The sequence below is a fragment of the Callorhinus ursinus genome, unplaced genomic scaffold (assembly GCF_003265705.2).
Source record: "Callorhinus ursinus isolate GAN/ISIS: 27379988/994484 unplaced genomic scaffold, GSC_fseal_2.0 scaffold10, whole genome shotgun sequence".
In the NCBI taxonomy this organism is placed as follows: Eukaryota; Metazoa; Chordata; class Mammalia; order Carnivora; family Otariidae; genus Callorhinus; species Callorhinus ursinus.
The window spans coordinates 33,875,657-33,894,416 of NW_027397072.1; the positions used below are offsets into that span (position 1 = coordinate 33,875,657).

The 18,760-nt window shown below is 35.3% G+C and overlaps 1 long non-coding RNA gene and 1 pseudogene across 1 annotated transcript in view; one reads left to right on the forward strand and one right to left on the reverse strand.

Moving 5' to 3' along the window:
• Window positions 1-2,212: 2,212 nt before the first annotated feature.
• Window positions 2,213-3,193, forward strand: LOC112821287 (Y-box-binding protein 1-like; annotated as a pseudogene).
• Window positions 3,194-12,057: 8,864 nt separating this feature from the next.
• Window positions 12,058-18,760, reverse strand: part of LOC141373503 (uncharacterized) — a 344,341-nt gene continuing 337,638 nt past the window's right edge. The window contains exon 7 of the long non-coding RNA XR_012379568.1: window positions 12,058-12,126. This is a non-coding gene — a long non-coding RNA (uncharacterized lncRNA). The remainder of the gene's footprint in view (window positions 12,127-18,760) is intronic.

Below are 18,760 nucleotides of genomic sequence, written 5' to 3' on the forward strand. Positions count from 1 at the left end.
TGGAGCACTGGGTGTTATATGCAAACAATGAATCATGGAACACTACATCAAAAACTAATGATGTAAGGTATGGTGATTAACATAACATAATAAAATAAAATTTGAAAAAAAAGAAATGAATTTTCATAGTGTCTGAATGAAGTCAGTCATTTATCAGGACACATCAATAAGCCCAATTTAGTTTATAATATTGCTAAAATATTATATATTTATAATGAACAACCAGAGGGAATATTATGACTTCACACAAATAATGCTTCCATACTGAATTTTAATGACATACTACTTTTGATAGAAGTAACATTAGTAGATATAAAATTACAACAAAATTATCAACATTTTCAAAGTGATCTTGTTAGGTATTTCTTAAATTCGAATAATTTTAAAATTCCTTTTAAAGATAAATGAATTTTAGCCATTTTTATAATAATATTTAACCTGTACAGGTATAAATAATGTGTATATGACATAAAGCTTTTATATGTCCCACACATTTATTAAAAATAAACCTATAAAACCAAAAAGTAAAATTCAAATAATAAAAGTGGTTTTTTTTCTCACACTGTATAAATATGGCAAGCACTTTTGAGTTGAGATGTTAACAACATACCTACTTTGTGGAGATTTAATGATACATTTTTCCCTTTTCTGAACTTCTGCAAATCTTTGGTTGGTTGACACAAATTAACATTCACTTAATGGGAAAGAATAATTTACATATAAAATCTACACCACTTCTTTTCTGATCCATAGCAACAATGATTAGAATACCACACCACTACTATGTAGCACCAAAGAATCACAGGCATACCTCAGAGATATTGTGGATTTATTTCCAGACCACTGCAATAAAGCAAATGTCACAATAAAGCAAGTCAAAGGAATTTTTGGTGGTTTCCCAGTGCATACAAAAGTTATGTGTACCCTATACCATAGTATATTAAGTGAGCAATAGGATTATGTCTAAAAAACACTGTACATACCTTAATTAAAAAATACTTCATTGTGATAAAATGCTAACCCATCATCTGAGCTTACAGCGAGTCGTAGTCGCTGATCACAGGTTACCATAACAAATATAATAATGCTTAAAAACTTTGAAACACTACGAGAACTACCAAACACAAATACAGGAAGCAAGCAAATGCTGTTGGAAAAATGGTACCAACAGGCTTGCTCCAGGCAGTGTTGCCACAAACCCTCAATTTGTAAGAAATGCAGGGTTTGGGAAGTACAATGAAGCAAGGCACAATAAAATGAAGTATGTCAGCATACACACAAATGAACATGTGTTTGAATAGCACCTATCGGTTCATAGCAAAGAAGTCATCTGTGAAAAATGCTGAAATCAGTCTTTTTAAGTTTTGTGATTGAGAACACAGAACTGAAAAATTATTGTAGAAAGCTTGTAAAATCCAAATGATACATTTTGGCTCCTCTCGGGTTGACACACTCTAGTCTACTCTTGCTGAAATCTTGAATCTCTATGGGTTTTTAGTAACTATTGCAGTAAAATTTATATCCGACAAACTGCGCCCGTTTAAAGAGTACATTTCCATGAGTTTTAAGAGATGTATCCACCTGAGAAACCACCACCACAAGATACGAAAAGTTGTTTCCATCAACTCCAGAAGTGTCCTTAGGCCCTTCTGCAGTCCTTCCCAACCCCCCATGTACTAGATAACTACTGGTCTGCTTTTTACCACTATGGATCAGTTTGCATTTTGGAGTTTTATTCAGGTAGAACTATTCAATATGTACTATTTTGTGTCTGACTTCTTTCACTAAGAATAATGACTTTGAGTTTCATCTATGTTGTTGTGTGCATGATCAGTTTGTTCCTTTTTTTTTTTAAAGATTTTATTTATTTGAGAGAGAGAGATAGCAGGAGAGAGCACAAGCAGGGGGTGGGGTGAGGGAGAAGCAGGCTTCCCGCTAAGCAGGGAGCCCAATGTGGGGCTCGAGCCCAGGACCCTGAGATCATGACCTGAGTGGAAGGCAGGCACTTAACCGACTGAGCCACCCAAGCACCCGAGTTTGTTCCTTTCTCTTTGCTGTGCAGTTTGAATCTGTGATTTTACCTCTGCTGTATATCTAATAACACTAGAGCTTGAGAATCTCTACGTTTGATAAGTGGTTCTGTGGCAGATGACCTAGAGACACAGAGTTCTGAAGCTGTGAAAAAGGACCTAATAACAGTTCGATGGGTTCGATGGGTAGCGGGAGCTGTGAGCATACCCCAGGGAGCCCAGAGCAGCCCCGCTGCAGCCAGAAGGAGGTGCCCCTACCGCAGCCAGCCCCAGTTACCATCCCGGCAACCCTGAGCAGCCAGGATGAGACCCAGCAGCCGCTGCAGACCCTGCCCTCGGCGCTGCAGACACCAAGCCCGGCTCCATGGGCAGCAATGCAGGGAGTGGGGGCCAGGTGACCTCAGATCGCTGGCGCTTGCCGGGGGTGACAAGAAGGTCATCACAAGAAAGGTTTTGAGAACAGTCAAATGGTTCAGTGTAGGAAACGGATACGGTTTCATCAATAGGAATGACACCAAGGAAGTGTATTTGTACACCAGACTGCCTTAAAGAAGAATAGGCCCAGGGAGTTCTTTGGCAGTGTAGGAGATGGGGAGATGCTGGAGTTTTGATGTTGCTGAAGAAGAGGGTGTGGAGGCAGCTTTTGCGACAGGCCCTGGTGGAACTCCAGTGCAGGGCAGGAAATACGCAGCGCACCATAGCCATTACAGATGCTCTCCACATGATGGGGGTCCTCCACGCCAATTGCCAGCAGAATAGAGAGTGGGGGGAAAGGAGGATGGCTGGGAAACTGCTCCTGAAGCGCATGCCCTACAGCGCCGCCCTCCGGCAGGTGAGGGTTCCCACCTTACTACAGGCAGAGATCCTACAGGCTCAGACCGCAGTCCTCCAACCCTCCTATGCCGGGAGAGGTGATGGTGGGAGCTGACGATCAGGGTGCAAGGGAACAAGGTAGGCCAGTGAGACAAAATGTATCGGGGTACAGATCACGATTCCGCAGGGGCCCTCCTGGCCAACGACAGCCTAGGGAGGACGGCAATAAGGAAGATAAGGAAAATCAAGGAGATGAGACCCAAGGTCAGCAGCAGCCTCAACGTCGGTACCGCCGCGACTTCAATTACCTGCACAGATGACCGGAAAACCCTGAAGCGCAAGAGAGCTAAGAGACAAAAGCAGCAAGCAGATCCACCAGCTGAGAATTCATCAGCTCCCAGGGTGAGCAGGGTGGGGCTGAGTAGATGCTGTTTTACCATCTCTACCAGCATCATCTGCTTTAGTCATCCAACACGAAGAAATGAATATGAAATTCCAGCAGTAAAAAATGAACAAAAGATTGGAGCTGAAGCCCTTCAGTGCTTGCTTTTTGCCCATTGACCAGATAAAAAGAACTATCTGCATCATCTATGTAGCATGGGGTTTTTATTTTTACCTAAAGACATCTCTTTTTGGTAATGACAAATGTGGTTGTTGTTTTTTTTTTCTTCAATACGCCTTCAAAGGTTTTTTTGTTTCATATCTAGTCAAGTTGAGATTTTTAAGAACCACATTTTTCATTTGTAATGAAATTTTACAACTTGATATTTTTTTAAAAAGTCAATAAACAGCAAGCACCTGTTAATAAAGGTCTTAATTGTCAAAAAGAAAAAAGGATCGATAACTGCTGTTAAGAGAAAAAGGTCCACAGAAACCTCTCATTTTAATCTTGCTAAATCATCAGATATTATGGGAGATTATTCCTATCTCAGTTCTGTCCTTGAGAAAGTACCATTCCTTTTGTTACTGTAGATGTCTTTCTTACTAAGAATTCAGACAAAGATCAGAATGGTGAAGTTTTCTTTTCAGTTGAGTTAGAAAAATTAAATCTCTCACCAGAAATATTTTTCTCTTTATTATTGATCAGTTAAGGTCTCTCATCACTTAGTGAAATTACTCTCAGATGAAGACATATATGTCTATTTCAAACTGGAGGCTAAAACCTTAGTCACATCATATATGTAGTCCTTCATATGGCAGCATAGTACTGTGAAACCTGACGGTAAAGCCTGACACTGTGGAATCTTAATAATTGATAAGAAAAATTATGACTGTTTCTTGATCTTTAAAATTTTTGTCAAATCATTCAAAGCTCTCTTACTGTCAGTTGTAAATGTGTAGAAGAATGAAAAAAAAACAGTGAAATTAATATTTAGTACACTGTAATTTGTAATACGAGAAGCCCTAAGAATTAGTGTTTTATTTCTTTGTAAAAAAATGAGCAAGGGTCGTTTGAACAATGCTTTCCTTACTCTTCTCATATAATTTATGTGAAGGACCTTTTATATTTGAAAGGAACTTTTATTTTATTTTTTTAAAAGATTTAATTTATTTGACACAGAGAGAGAAAGCACAAGCAGGGGGAGTGGCAGAAGTATAAGCAGACTGCCCGCCGAGCAGGGAGCCCAATAAGGGACTCAATCCCAGCCCCTGGGATCATGACCTGAGCCGAAGGCAGACGCTTACCCAACTGAGCCACCCAGGCACCCCAAAAGGACCTTTCATAAATGAAAGACCTTTTCTGGGCCTTAGCAAACTATCATACTTCTTTCTAAATTTAGGCTAACTCCCAACACTTTAGTTTCTATGCTTGCAATGTTTGAAATATCTTTGAGAGTTCCTTTAACGTGGAGTATTTTCCTGGCATCACTTATTCTGGGACATGTTGCCAGTTCATGAACTAACAGGTGAGCAGGGACCACTCATGGACAAACTTTGAGAGAAGTGACATGACTGGTCATTGATCATGATGCATCTCTGTTATTTATGCAGTGATCTGTGGGCCAGTGAACTCGTAGTAAAGCTGGTACTTTATGCAATTGTTCACGGTTACTATACTGTAATTAAAATTTGAACTGTATTTCTGGGGAGTGGTGTTATTTAACTAAATCACCGTAACTAAAATTCATGCACACTGGAACTGAGCAAAACAAGGACTGTCTCTCTGTGTGTGTCTGTGTGTGTTTTTTTTTGTATTACGTTTTTCCCATAGGTCTATAATAACCAAAACTAGGACTTGGATTCTCTCCGCATTTGGTAAACAATTCAGTATTGGACAGCTGTCTCATTTAAAATGTATATCCACTCTATATCCAGGTAAATGAATGTTTACCAAGTTGAGTTAATTTGCATTTTTCTACTTTAAGATCAAATAAGTAGTCTTCAATATATTCTTGGTATATATGATATATGAGAGAATATAAAACTGAGGTGGTCCTATATAGATGTAAGTAAACATTCCTCAACTGAAGTTTAATAAAATAAGCAACATATTAGAACTCAGAACAGAGCACTTATTTTGCAATTAATTAAATTCACAGGCTTAGAGGTGCTTAAATGGGTGCTTCTGCAGCCCATTTAGTATTATTCCACTTGGGAATAGTCACAGAAAAACTGTTAACACCTTAGGTTCCATGAAATCAGTGAAGAGGCAAGTGCTGGTATGCACAGAGCGGTCAAAAAACAACCACATTTGCTTTCTAAAAAATATTGGTTGAGTTCTAATTTTCAGCTCAGTATAAATCTATTTTCTCTCCTAATTTTTGCAAAAAGGTGAATGTAAAGTCATCATATTTTATATTATTTACCAGGTGTGGAACTATAAACATGAAATTATCCAATAAACAATTTCTACTAATTCATGGTTTTAAAAAATTTTCATAGATAAAATAACTTTCAAAAATAATCCCTTTTGTTTCTTACTGTAACAGATGGGAAAATGGAAGGCATACTAATTTAATTTAATCCCAGAATTCTTAATTTGGCAAGAAAAACAGACGAGTTAATAAATATTCAAAACCTTCATCTTGAGTGGAATCATCTCTAAATTCCCCACAAATAAAAATGCCTTTTTTGGTGGACAATTTTATTTTATTCTATTTTATTTTTTAAAGATTTTATTTATTTATTTGACAGAGAGATGGAGAGAGAGCACAAGTAGGCAGAGCGGCAGGCAGAGGGAGAGGGAGAAGCAGGCTCCCTGCTGAGCAGGGAGCCCGATGCGGGACTCGATCCCAAGACCCTGGGATCATGACCTGAGCCGAAGGCAGACACTTAACCAACTGAGCCACGCAGTGCCCTGGTGGGCAATTTTAAAGAAACATTGATTTTTTTTTCTTTCTTTCTTTTTTTTTTTTTTTTGGCAAAACACAGAATTCTAAAACTTGAGGGTGATGAATGGATAAAGCAGAAAGCCCCAGGGCAAAACAGGAACACATACTTCTGACTGAGTGTTCATATGAAACTGCCTACTTTTAATTCTGTATCTGAGTCTATCTGGGGGACTTGTCTTCATGACAGGTTTATACCATTTTATTATGACAGTTTATACTTGATGGTGGTACTCAGGAGCAGAGAAATGGAGAAGCTGACCAAAAACCATGACAAATCTCTCATTCCAAAATTTAGGAATTATATATTCTCCTGACCTCAGACCCTCTAGGCAGCAAAAATCCATGATGAAATATTTTGTTTTGCTTTGTTTTTAATGATTTTATATATTTATTTGACAGAGGGAGACACAGCAAGAGAGGGAACACAAGCAGGGGGAGTGGAAGAGGGAGAAGCAGGCTTCCTGTGGAGCAGGGAGCCTGATGTGGGACTCCATCCCAGGACCTTGGGATCATGACCTGAGCCAAAGGCAGACAGACGCTTAACGACTGAGCCACCCAGACGCCCCCATGATGAAATGTTTTGAATGAAAAATTCTACTTCTGTAATTAGAAGGCAACAAACATTAAGCCCTACCTTTTACAATTAAAATCGTTTCTAACTTCTCTGCATATTAGGGTGCAAAAGTCCTTATGAAATTGGCTTTCAATTCTCTACATGTAGTTCACCTCCTGGTATTCAAATTCTAGCCCTCAGAAGATCGGGTTCTTTCTTAAATAATACAATGTATGTGCCAATTTCTGCCTATGAGAAACAGCCCTTTCTGCTCATTTAATTGTGCTTAAAATGGAAAATATAAAACAGAAGATACAAACCCTTATTATTTGCGATGAAATCCTCTCATTTAAATGTATTTAAAACCAGATTCTAAACATTTCTGCTTTTAATATAGGCACTGTGCTGCACAAGGAACCAGAGTAGAAAGTGAAGAGTTACATTTTTTAATCTTAGCCTTCCTTGACTGAAGGTGGTACATAAACTGACCAGAGGAAATTTGTCCTTAATTAGGACAATCACAGGTCTAGCAACATCTTTTGCATTATATTCTATTTTCAAAAGCTGCAGACATATTTTGGCTCCTATTCTTCTTAACCTTTAGCTACTTTTAAACTTTCAATAGGTACCTTGACTTTAGGCTGCTATATGTAATTTTTGAAGTGTTCACTATAAATCCAAGTTTCCTTTTCTTGCTCTCAAGGAATCTTCTGTTTCTCCAACGACAAAGCTTAACAATCTCTGGGGGGATTTACAATTAATGTAGTTGGGGGGCTCTAAAATATCTTTCTGCATTTCAAACATTGAGTTGGGTGAGGTGATAGAGTATAATCATTAAACATGTGAACTCTGTAGCCAAAATACATAAGTCTAAATCCCAATTCCACCATTTAGTGTCTGTGAGACCACAGACAGTTACTTACTCTGTCAATGCCCTAATCTTTTCATTTGTAAAATGTAGGTGGTACAAGTATCTAGCATATGGAGTTTAAACAAGGTGATATCAAAGTATTCCTCACATATTATGCTCAATACATACTAGTTGTTATTATTATTATTATAAAGCATTTTACATTTGCTTCATTTTAAATTTTCTAGAGAATCTATAATTATACATTTTATCACCCTGATCAATCACTTATAAAACATTCACTTATAACAAATATGGCTACCCCCAGAGTTCTCGACTTTTCCTATAAAAATAGATATGGTTGGAAAGAACTTAAGAAGTATTAGAAAGCCTCTTCCAATACTTGAAGAGACTTTAGTTTTCTGTAAAGCACCATATGCTATAATTATTTTTCTGACCTGAATGTGACAATTCTGTTAAAAATAGTACAAGTTATGTTAAAAATATCTTATTTCTGTGACCCGGAGTCTCAGCAAAGAGTGTTCTCATTTCAAATAATTACTTTATATTGGTCATTCTGAATTCCCCTTAGGAACATAAAATGAAGACTTTTAAAAAAATGCATTATGTACTGATCGCAATGAAACATTTTTTTTTCCCATTGAGAAATAAAGTGCACCATTTCACCCAATAATTCTTTATTATTATGTAAAAAGCGGTGCTCTAGAGTAGAACTAGAAGATAACGCATTGCATCATTTACAAAAAAAATGAGAAGAGAAGGGCACAGCCACCTCAAGTCATCAGTCTTTCCTTTCCATACACTATGGTCATGAAGTCTTGTATTTTAGTTTTCCATCTATTACCTTAAGCATGTCAAAGCTGCCCTTTCTTTTCAAATTCATACTGATGGAAGGAGAAATCATGTCCGAAGCTTAAAGATAAAACACAGCATTTAAAAAGAAGAGACAACATTATTTTGGCTGGACTTATATTTTTTTGATGTGAATTAAAAATTGAAATCATCCAACATTTGATATTTAGAGAGAGGGCAGTTAGTACAGAATAAGGAGAATCAGTCACTGTATACACATATATATATGTACTCGTCTAAGTATATAATTTTCCAAAACAATATTTCAGATGTAACTTTCAGCTGAATATTTAAAGTCAATTTGGCTGATTTTCCCCTTGGTTGTAAAATATTTCATAATGGACTCATATCATTTCTGATAAAATATCAACCTATTATATCATAAATATTTAGTCAGCATCTGACAGATGACAAACAACTTATCAGGCTTCAAGAAATTAAAAAAATGAGTGAAACACGCAATTCCCTCTCAGAGAGCTTAATCTTTTTGCATGTGAACTTTTATTACAAAACAAGAAACTTTAAGATTCTCTATTGAGGTTAGTGTTTTAGTTATAATCTCGTTTCCGAATTATACACCTACTGTAATTAGTTTCACCTGTCTGACTCCTGCTAGAGGCATCATTGTGTGGTCATCTTGAGAGTAGGCTGTTCTTTGGGCTGCCCAGAAATGCTCATATATTGATCAATGTAGCATTTTATATTTCTCTTGATGACATCCACATTTTTACATCTACTTGATTATATTCACCACCAAGACTTTATTCCCTTTATTTTCCAGAAAAATTTTATGTAAAGAAATCAATAAATAATATATATATGATAAAAATGTGACATAATTAAAATTGTGTTTAATTAGGGATAAAATAATTAACCCAGCAACCAGGGTCATGCTTATGGCAGGACTAGTGACATAGAGCATATGGAATGATCAGACAAGACATTTTGCAAATAGTTATTTGAATATTTCTATATTATTGTTTAGATTGCATAAATAATATAATAATAATATATTATATATTATAAATAGTCTTAGAGACAATTTATGCTCTTTTATAGAATCACAGGTTATTCAAACTCACACCTTCCATCATATGATTTTTTTAAAAAAAGAAAACAAGAAGAATATAATTCAGTTGTATGGAAATAAAAAAGGTTCAGGAAAACTCACATTTTGATGTTCAAAGAACCTTATTAATTTGCTAAGGCCTAATATTTCCTTTAACAAAAGTATTACACAACAACTATTCTGTGGTAAATATGGTCAAAAAGTTGGGGCACCTGGGTGGCCCAGTTGTCAAGCATCTGCCTGCGGTTCAGGTCGTGATCCCAGGGTCCTGGGACGGAGCCCCGCATTGGGCTCCTTGCTCAGTGGGAAGCCTGCTTCTCCCTCTCCCACTCCCCCTGCTTGTGTTCCTGCTCTCACTACCTCTCTCTCTCTGTCAAATAAATAAATAAAATCTTTAAAAATAAATAAATAAATATGGTCAAAAACTGAAAACTAAATGTAGTTTCGGTGGAAAAATGATGAAAATTAATTAGTATAATTCTATGTTTCCAGACTTTTGTCTTTTTCTTTGTCGTAATTTTCAGTACTCAATCCTATATAAGTACCTGTAGTTTAAACATTATATCATTCTTAATTATGTTGAATAGAGTAATTCAAAAAAATACAAACAAAAATTAGGCTTTAATTCATTTACCTCTCTTCATATGAGTATCACAAGACTGAAGAAAACATCTCTATTTCCATTTCTCCATGGATAGGAAATCCAACCAGAAAGGGAGGCATTCAGGAAATGATGATATTCTTTAGACAGTGGTTTTCTTTCTGTGTTTGCTTTCAAATTCTGCTCAAAGGGAAATTTACTAGTTTCTCACAAAGCCAGTCATCCCATATCCTCTCCCTAAAGCTGATGCTTTTATTTTCAACAATTTTAATTACTTCTCCCCATTCTTACATAAAAGAAAATACACATGAAAAGATTAATACCTGTGTAACAGACCTTTCTGTATAAGCATATTATAAGTATAGCCGAGAATCTGACTAAATAAAATATTTTCCTGAAATTTTTTCTTGCATGGTACTATTTTAATATGTAATACTTTGGCTCTTTATACCAAAAGAGATTTTAAAAAATTCTCAGTATGTTAAAACCTAAATTCATTATTTCTGCGATGATCATATCTGAATGCTCATCTTTATTTTTCTAGTCATCTAAAGAAAAAAAAAAGCACCAAAATAATACATACACTCTATGACATCTCAGAACAAGAGATAACTTCCTTTTGCATTTCTGTTGTTCTCCAATCATGGAAGACATTATGAATCTCAAATAAAATAGCAATGATAATAATAAACCAATTTGATCTCAGAAGAGTATCAACTCTTTAGGATGATTTATGAGTAGGCTTTTATAGGAATTCACTATTGGTTTTCTACTGACTGGTTTGTGATTGGAGAAGACATACATCTAGGATCTAAAATTTAGAAGATCAAAATATAAAATGTTGAGTGTGGATGAATTTATCAATGTTGTGGTCAACTGAGTAAACTTTTCCTTCTTATTTCCTTGGATGTTTAATTTATAAATATGCAAATATCCAAAGCACTTTTTAATTATAAGATTTTTACAAATGAAAAAATAACTATATCTTCCAGGAATCATTTCAGAAAAACAAAAGTGAAGTTTCACTTGTAAGTACTAATATAAAGAACAGAAATTCTTCCAGTGTTATACAGGCAAATTTCCTATATTAATCTGAAAAAGTTTAAAAATAAATTGTATAACATATGCTCACTCTTACTTTTATGCTTGTCATTGTTTTCCTTATATTCTCTTTTCAATTAATAGTATACTTTTAAAAAGTGGCTATAATGGGGCCCCTGGGTGGCTCAGTCAGTTCAGCTCAGGTCATGATCTCAGGGTCCTGGGATGGAGCCTGGTGCTGTCTCTGCACTCAGCAGGGAGTCTGCTTCTCCCCCTCCCTTTCTCTCTGCCCCTCTCCCCACCTTGTGCTCTCTTTCTCTCTCTCTCAAATAAGTAAATAAAATCTTTAAAAAATAAAATAAAAATAAAAAGTGACTATAATAATGAAATATATGTATGTGGTTATTCTCTGCTCCAAGTAGCTTCCTATAAAATTGTCTGAATAATGGTTCAGTGAATTTGTTTTGCTGTCTAATAAATTATAGAAATGTAAATAATAATACCTGTCCATCAAAAATTAATATTTAGATGTTAAAGTTCCCACCATTTCTTACAAATGTGATTTTCCCTCCAAGCTTCAGTAACTCTGAATGTATCTTATTTTAGATGGTGGTAAAACATGTCAGTTTCCTAAGGTAACAGTGGATCTCCAGAAGGTAAGGAACATTACCAAATATCTAACACCCAGTGGTTCAAAAAAAAAAAATCATTAAATTATAACCCTGCTCTTTCAAAAAATCCCATAAAATATATAAAAATGAAATGATTTAGAAGTGCTTGGTGGTATATTGGGGCACCTGGGTAGCTCAGTCAGTTAAGTGTCCAACCGCTGGTTTAGGCTCAGGTCATGATCTCAGGGTCATTAGATCAAGCACTGCATCAGCTCCATGCTCCGCACCGAGTTTGCTTCAGATTCTCTCTCTTACCCCCTCAGTCTCTTCCCCGGCTCAAGCTCTCTCTCTCTCTAATAAACAAACAAACAAATAAATAAATAAAACTTTAAAAAAAGATGCTTGGTGATATAATCCTTTCTGATTTTGGTCTTTACTCTGAGGAGGAAGTTTTGTTCTATTGCTTGAATAGCGTCTCAGAGTTGACCCCATGACAAAGGACAGAGTTGAAACTGGAACACCAGGTCTTATTTGACTGAAGTATTTTCTTTTGTGCTCTCGATTTTTCCACTGCAATGCAAATGTCAAGTGTTTTGTTGGTTGTTTCCCCCAAAACCCAGTGGCTTTAGAGTTGGGAGAATAATTACAGCCACAACAGTGCATTATAACAGGATTTGAGATTACTCAATTTTACCAAGAAATAAACCAGTCATTGGAGATCCTGCTGGCTCATTTAGATGACCTCACTTGAAAACTAAAATAAAGCCCTTTAGTAATGGACATGTGGTTGTGGATGTGTTCCTGAGAACATGTTTTTAGGAGGACTACTATTCCAGAATGAAGTTGGCTCTTCTCATTCTTTTATGAGCAGTAAAATGCTTTTCCTAAAGTTGAGCAAAATTTTGAAGAGGTGATTTGTACAAAAACAAAGTATGTCTGAAGTCTCAAGTAAGTGTCATAAAGTGATGTCAACCAAGAAATTGCATTTCCCATTTTATTTTTCCTAATACTAGCTATATTTATAGAGAAATTAGTATGCTCCAGTTACAAAACAGAAAGAGAACATGAGAAAATTAATGATATCATTCACAAAAACCAAAAACAAGTCAGAAAAGAAGGATTCATTAAAGTAATGCCTATATTTATCAACCCTTCTATTAAGCTGATATATATTAATTATCTAAAATCTCTTTTTTAAAAAAAGCACTGGCTTGAAAGTGAAAGAACCTAAAAGTTTTTCATTAATCTAAAAACCATGACATTTTTCACAAGGAACAATTAAATCTATGGGTTTCAATATCTTTTTTAAGGACAATAGGGATATAATATGAACCTCAATAGAAGTATTCAAAGAGAACTTCCACATACACCTCTAAGAGCACATCTACCAACCTACCTATATCTCTGTTATTATGGACAAAATATTCATATTCCTATACATTATATTTAACCCTCCCTTGTCTACTCAGTTTCCCCTCCCTCTGCTTCATTATCAATTTTTCATCTTTGTTGGATCATTTTGATTAGTATAAAAACCTGATACAATATATACCATATTAAATTTTGTATTTGTGCACACATTCTGCTCCAGTTAATGCCCCATTTCTTTGCATCCTTATGCAATCAAACTCATTGAAAATACTGTCTCCATTTGTTATCCTTCATTTACTCTTTAAGCCAGTATAATTAGACCTTCTCCCGTACCACTCCAACAAACAGCCATTGTCAAGGTCAACAGTAGACCAACACACTGCAAATCCAATGGTTTTACTTCTCAAGACAGTTGAGTATTTATTCCATCATAAACTCTTTCCTTACTTGATTTTTCAAGACATCAATTTCTCTCAATTCTCCTCCTACCTCCTTTATTGCTACTTTCTTTCCCAATAACATGTAAATATTGGAAAGCCCCAGGATTTAGGTCTCCTACTTCTCCTTTACCTGCACTTACTCCATAGGAGACCCCATTCACTCTTACAATAAGTATTATTTATACCCTTAGGATTCCCCATTTTATATCTCTGAAGCTGACTATTCCTCTGAATTCTAGACTTGCATATACAACAAATTACTCAACATCAATACTTCGATATCTAATATTCACTTCAAATTTAACATAAATAAAACTAATCTTTTGATTCCTTACTTCTCCCAGTAACTCCTCCTCACCCACCCTACTTCATTTGGAATATTCTGTTTCTTCTATTTCTTTCATACACCATATCCAATCTATCAGCAAATTCTATTGGCTTGAGCTTCAAAATAAATCTGGAATTTTACCCTCAGAATTTCTACTGCTACAAGCAAATTCCAAGCCATCACTGTCTCTTATCTGGATTACTGCAATAATTTATAACTGGTATCCCTGTTCTTGCCCTTGCTCCCTACTTTGCCCCTATAAATAAAATCATGTCACTCATATAAAAATCCTTTAATGAATTCCCTTCTCAGAGTAAATGCCAAAATCCAAACAATATCTTACAAGACCCTACATACTCTGGCCTACCCCAGCCACCTTCCTGATAACTCATCCGCTGCCCCTACCCACTGTCCCAAACTCTACTCTGTCATACACACCAAGTATTCTTGGAGGGCTGAAACACTCCAAGCACATTTTTGGCTTAGTTGTTTGCACTAGGTCTTTGCCTGAAATTCCGGGCTTTAGATAAGCTTGCAGTTCACTTCTTCGCACCTCTCAAGTCTCAAATGCTCTATTTGCAGTATACCCCTCACACACACACACCCCCAAACTTCCTATACTCTTGGCCCATTCTATTTTATTTGTCAGAGTTTTACTATTTCCTAACCTGTTTGTTTACTGAATGTCTCATCTTGCAAAAATAAAAGGTCACTGAGGGCAAGGACTGCCTTCATTGCTATATGTAATCCAGAACCTCTAAGAGTTTCTGACATGCAGAAGGCATTCTGTAAATCTCCTGAACAGCTGGGGAGAAACCTCCATGTTTTCTTTTCACCTCAAAACTTAACCCATGAGATGTTTCCTAATACATTTTACCATTAGCTTTGACTTCTCTACAAAACTGTCTACCTACATTCTTCTAAGTTCTCATTTTGGGACTGATAACTGTTCATTGTAGGGAAGATTTTATATCTAATCATTAAAAAGAAATTTTAGAATTCAGTCTTAAAAGAAAATAAAGGTACAGAAATATCTGATGGAAATACAAATGTTATAAAGCTGTCTTATACTTTATTTTTTTAAGCTGTCTTATACTTTAATTCTAAATTAAATATTTTAAGTTTAAATGAAATCAAACTACTTCTAAATTAAAATAACTGCAGTATAAGTCAAACTCACAGAAATAAAAAGAAGCATGGTAGTTGCCAGGGGCTAGGGGATGGGGGAAATGGGGAGCTAATGGTCAAAGCGTAAAATCTTTAGTTATAAGGTGAACAAATTCTGATGATCTAATTTATATCATGATGAATATTGTTAATAATACTGTACTGCATATTTTAAATTTGCTAAGAGAGTAGCTCAATCTTTCTCACTAAAAAATAGTATGTAAGGTGATGGTAATAGACATGGTAATGAATTTGATTGTGGTAATCATTTCACAGTGTGGGTATATATCAAATTCATCAATCTGTATACTTTAAATATATATAAATTTTGTCAATTATACCTCAATAGATCTGGGAAAAAATAACTGCAGTATAACGTATGTCAGCTGAACAGTTTTTAGGAATGATGCTATGTTACCGAATGTGTTCTTTCTAGAACAAGCTAAAGAAATGAATACACCTAGACCATAATTTTGATTTGGTTACCATCTGGTCAAAACCTTCGATGGTTTCCCACTGAGTATAGCATCACGTCCAAGTTTCTTACATTCGTGTTTAAGGTTTTCTTTAACCTGGAAAGTTAAGTATAGGCTACCTTTTAGGTTGACTCCACTTCTACCTCATAACCCAAGCTCCTGCCACATCCCCACTACCCACACACATGATGATAGTTCACATCTCATTGTTGCTCTGCTCATATAATACTATCAGGTATAGTAAGTTTGGAATCATACAAGTGAGTTTGTATAATGAGGAAGTTTTTCTGAATTCCCAAGTAAAGCTCATAAAAGTATCTCTACCAAGATACTACAAATAGTTTTGGTCTAAAACTTATCAACTGTGTGAACTTAGCTAAGGAATGTCACAACCACAGTTTGCTCAGCTGTAAAATGAATATCTACTTTATCACTGTTACTATTTTTGAAAATAGAAGATGCTGAATAAAATGCCTGAAACAAGCAGACACAAAGGGCTGCACTTATTTTATTTCCTTCTCCCAGCCACTCAACACTATTAATTGTCCATACCAAAGCTCTCTCTCTATCATACAACTTCTAATTTATCTGTTTTGATTAGTTTAATCCTTGTACTTGAAACTATTTTTTTCTACATTACACATACACTCTCCCTGGGTACTAATCTACTACTGTTTGTAAGTTTTAATTTTTTTTTTTTAAAGTAGGCTCCCTGTGAGTCCAAAATGGGGCTTGAAACTCATGACCCTGTGATCAAGACCCGAGCTGAGATCAAGAGTTGGATGCTCGATTACTGAGCCACCCAGATGTCCCTGTTTTTAAGTTTTGAACATTTGATTTGAAGTTTCAAAATTATTATAAAGCATAGTAAGGAATAAGATAGCTCCCTATGAGCCTGGTCTATCAAAAGGTGTATTTGTTGTGAAATCTTTTAAATATATGAGTTTGAGGGGTGCCTGGGTGACTCAGTCATTAAGTGTCTGCCTTCGGCTCAGGTCATGATCCCAGGGTCCTGGGATCGAGCCCCGCATTCATGCTCCCTGCTTCGGGGGGAAGCCTGCTTCTCCCTCCTCCATTCCCCCTGCTTGTGTTACCTCTCTCGCTGTCTCTCTCTCTCTCTCTCTCTGTCAAATAAATAAATAAAATCTTTAATAAATAAATAAATAAATAAAATATATGAGTTTGATACAACCATCAGTCATTGTTTAAGTTTCTGGTTAACATTATTAAAAATGATTTGGGGTGTCATGATGGGATGGTAGCAACTTTAGTGCAATTAGTTTCTGATATTATTCACAGAAACATTAAATAGCTTGTATAAGATTATTTTCTTTAAACAGTATGTTTTAAAATAGCATAATCCTACTTCAGAATTACTGCACCTTTTCTTTAAATCAAAGATGCTTAAACTTTTTCATTAGCTGATCTAGATAAATAATTTATAAGTCAAGTTAAAGTCAGAGCTCTGTGTTGAAATTAGATTTTCTCTGAAGAAGTAAAAAACAACAATTTGGAGAAGGTCAACTTTGATTAGGTAAAAAGAATTTCTTCCAAGTGATGCTATTTCTGTCACATTATCCAAAATTGCACATTTTCTTCTGGCTTTATAGATTGTGTTTTTAGTCCCTGTTGGGGCGTTTTGTCCATTAAGTACTTTTCCTTCAAGGTACTGAGGAGTTGTTCCTTTTAAACACAATATAGCAAATAATTTGTTATCAAATGTCCTGGTTGTTTCCTATTTCTTTTAAGTACTAGAATTTTTTTATATCAATTGAATTTGCAATCACAACTATTCATTCAGGAGAAAAGGAACCTGCAGATTGAAAAATATCCCCCACCAATTTAAAGGAAAGTTCATTTTGACATTTAAACCTCAAGTAAGAATTAAACTCTGCCAATAGTATTGAATTAAAAATTTAAAAATTTATGTTTTTAGGGAAAAAAAGTAATGTTGGTAGGCTATACTTAATTTTAAATAAGATAAAATTTGTACTCTTTTTCATTTTATCTTTATTTTCTATAATATTATCTTAAATATATATCTTGCAACTTGTCTGAATGTTACACTGCCAAGACAAACTAAATTTTCTCAAATTTGAAAAAAATATTATTTTGAGTACACTGAATATTCTGAAGAATTTATTATCCATTTTATTTGTCATTACAAATGTTCTGCCAAAATTCTTTTGCACAAGTTTCAATTTTCTTGAGAAATTCCCATATATATTCCCAAATCGATTGTATAATAAAGAAGCCTTTGGGAAAACTTAGAAAAATGCTAAAATGATTAATAAAATTAGTAAGTCATCAGCATCAGTACTAGGTCTATATTTCTAATTAAAATACCCTTAGATGGATAGATAGATATAAACAGAGCTAAAGATACAGATACAGATATTTCTACTATCTATCTATATATTTACCTATTATCTATGTATCTATCATCTTCTGTAAGGATTCCAGACATCTTTGTAAGAAAGAGCAACATTTTTCAAAATTAAATTTAATAGGACAGGAAATGGCACACCATCTTGATCTGACCAAATCAGCTTAGTCATAAAAAGACCTGTTAACATTAGGTATATAAACACTTTCCCCAACCAAGAAATCTTTCAGTAAGGAACTTGCTTAAAACTGTATTCTGCTTTCATTAAATCCCATTTTAGAAAAATAATGTTATCTTCCTTCTTGAGAGATGCTGAGGAAGTCTTTTCTGAGGGACAGAACTGAGGGAAGTGTATTTCCTTCCAACAGTTCTGCCTCTGACCTTCTCCTTATTGCTCATTTCTTTATTACCAGGAAATACTTAGTAAAATACTCTCCCTATCTTATAACTGAGAATATACTGAGTCTACACCCAGAGGAGGAACTTCTAAAGTAAGACTGGGGAAACCAAAGGGGTGTCTGACAGATCCATCCAAGGTTCCTGAGGGGGCTTTGTACTCTGTAACTCTATTTCACATTACATCTCCTTGCCAGGCTTCTCCATTTTCTGAGAGTAGTTCATAGTAACTAAAGAGCCTGTTATGGTTTTAAATTCAGAGCCAACTTCTCTAGAAACAGTGAATATAATGATTCCACAATAGATAGAAATAGATAAATATTTTTCTTGTATTTTCCCACCAAATATTCTAATGTGGTTGTTTAATTTCATATATGCTTCAAACTGACCTTCTAAAAAAGATAACCACCACTGTGGATAGTT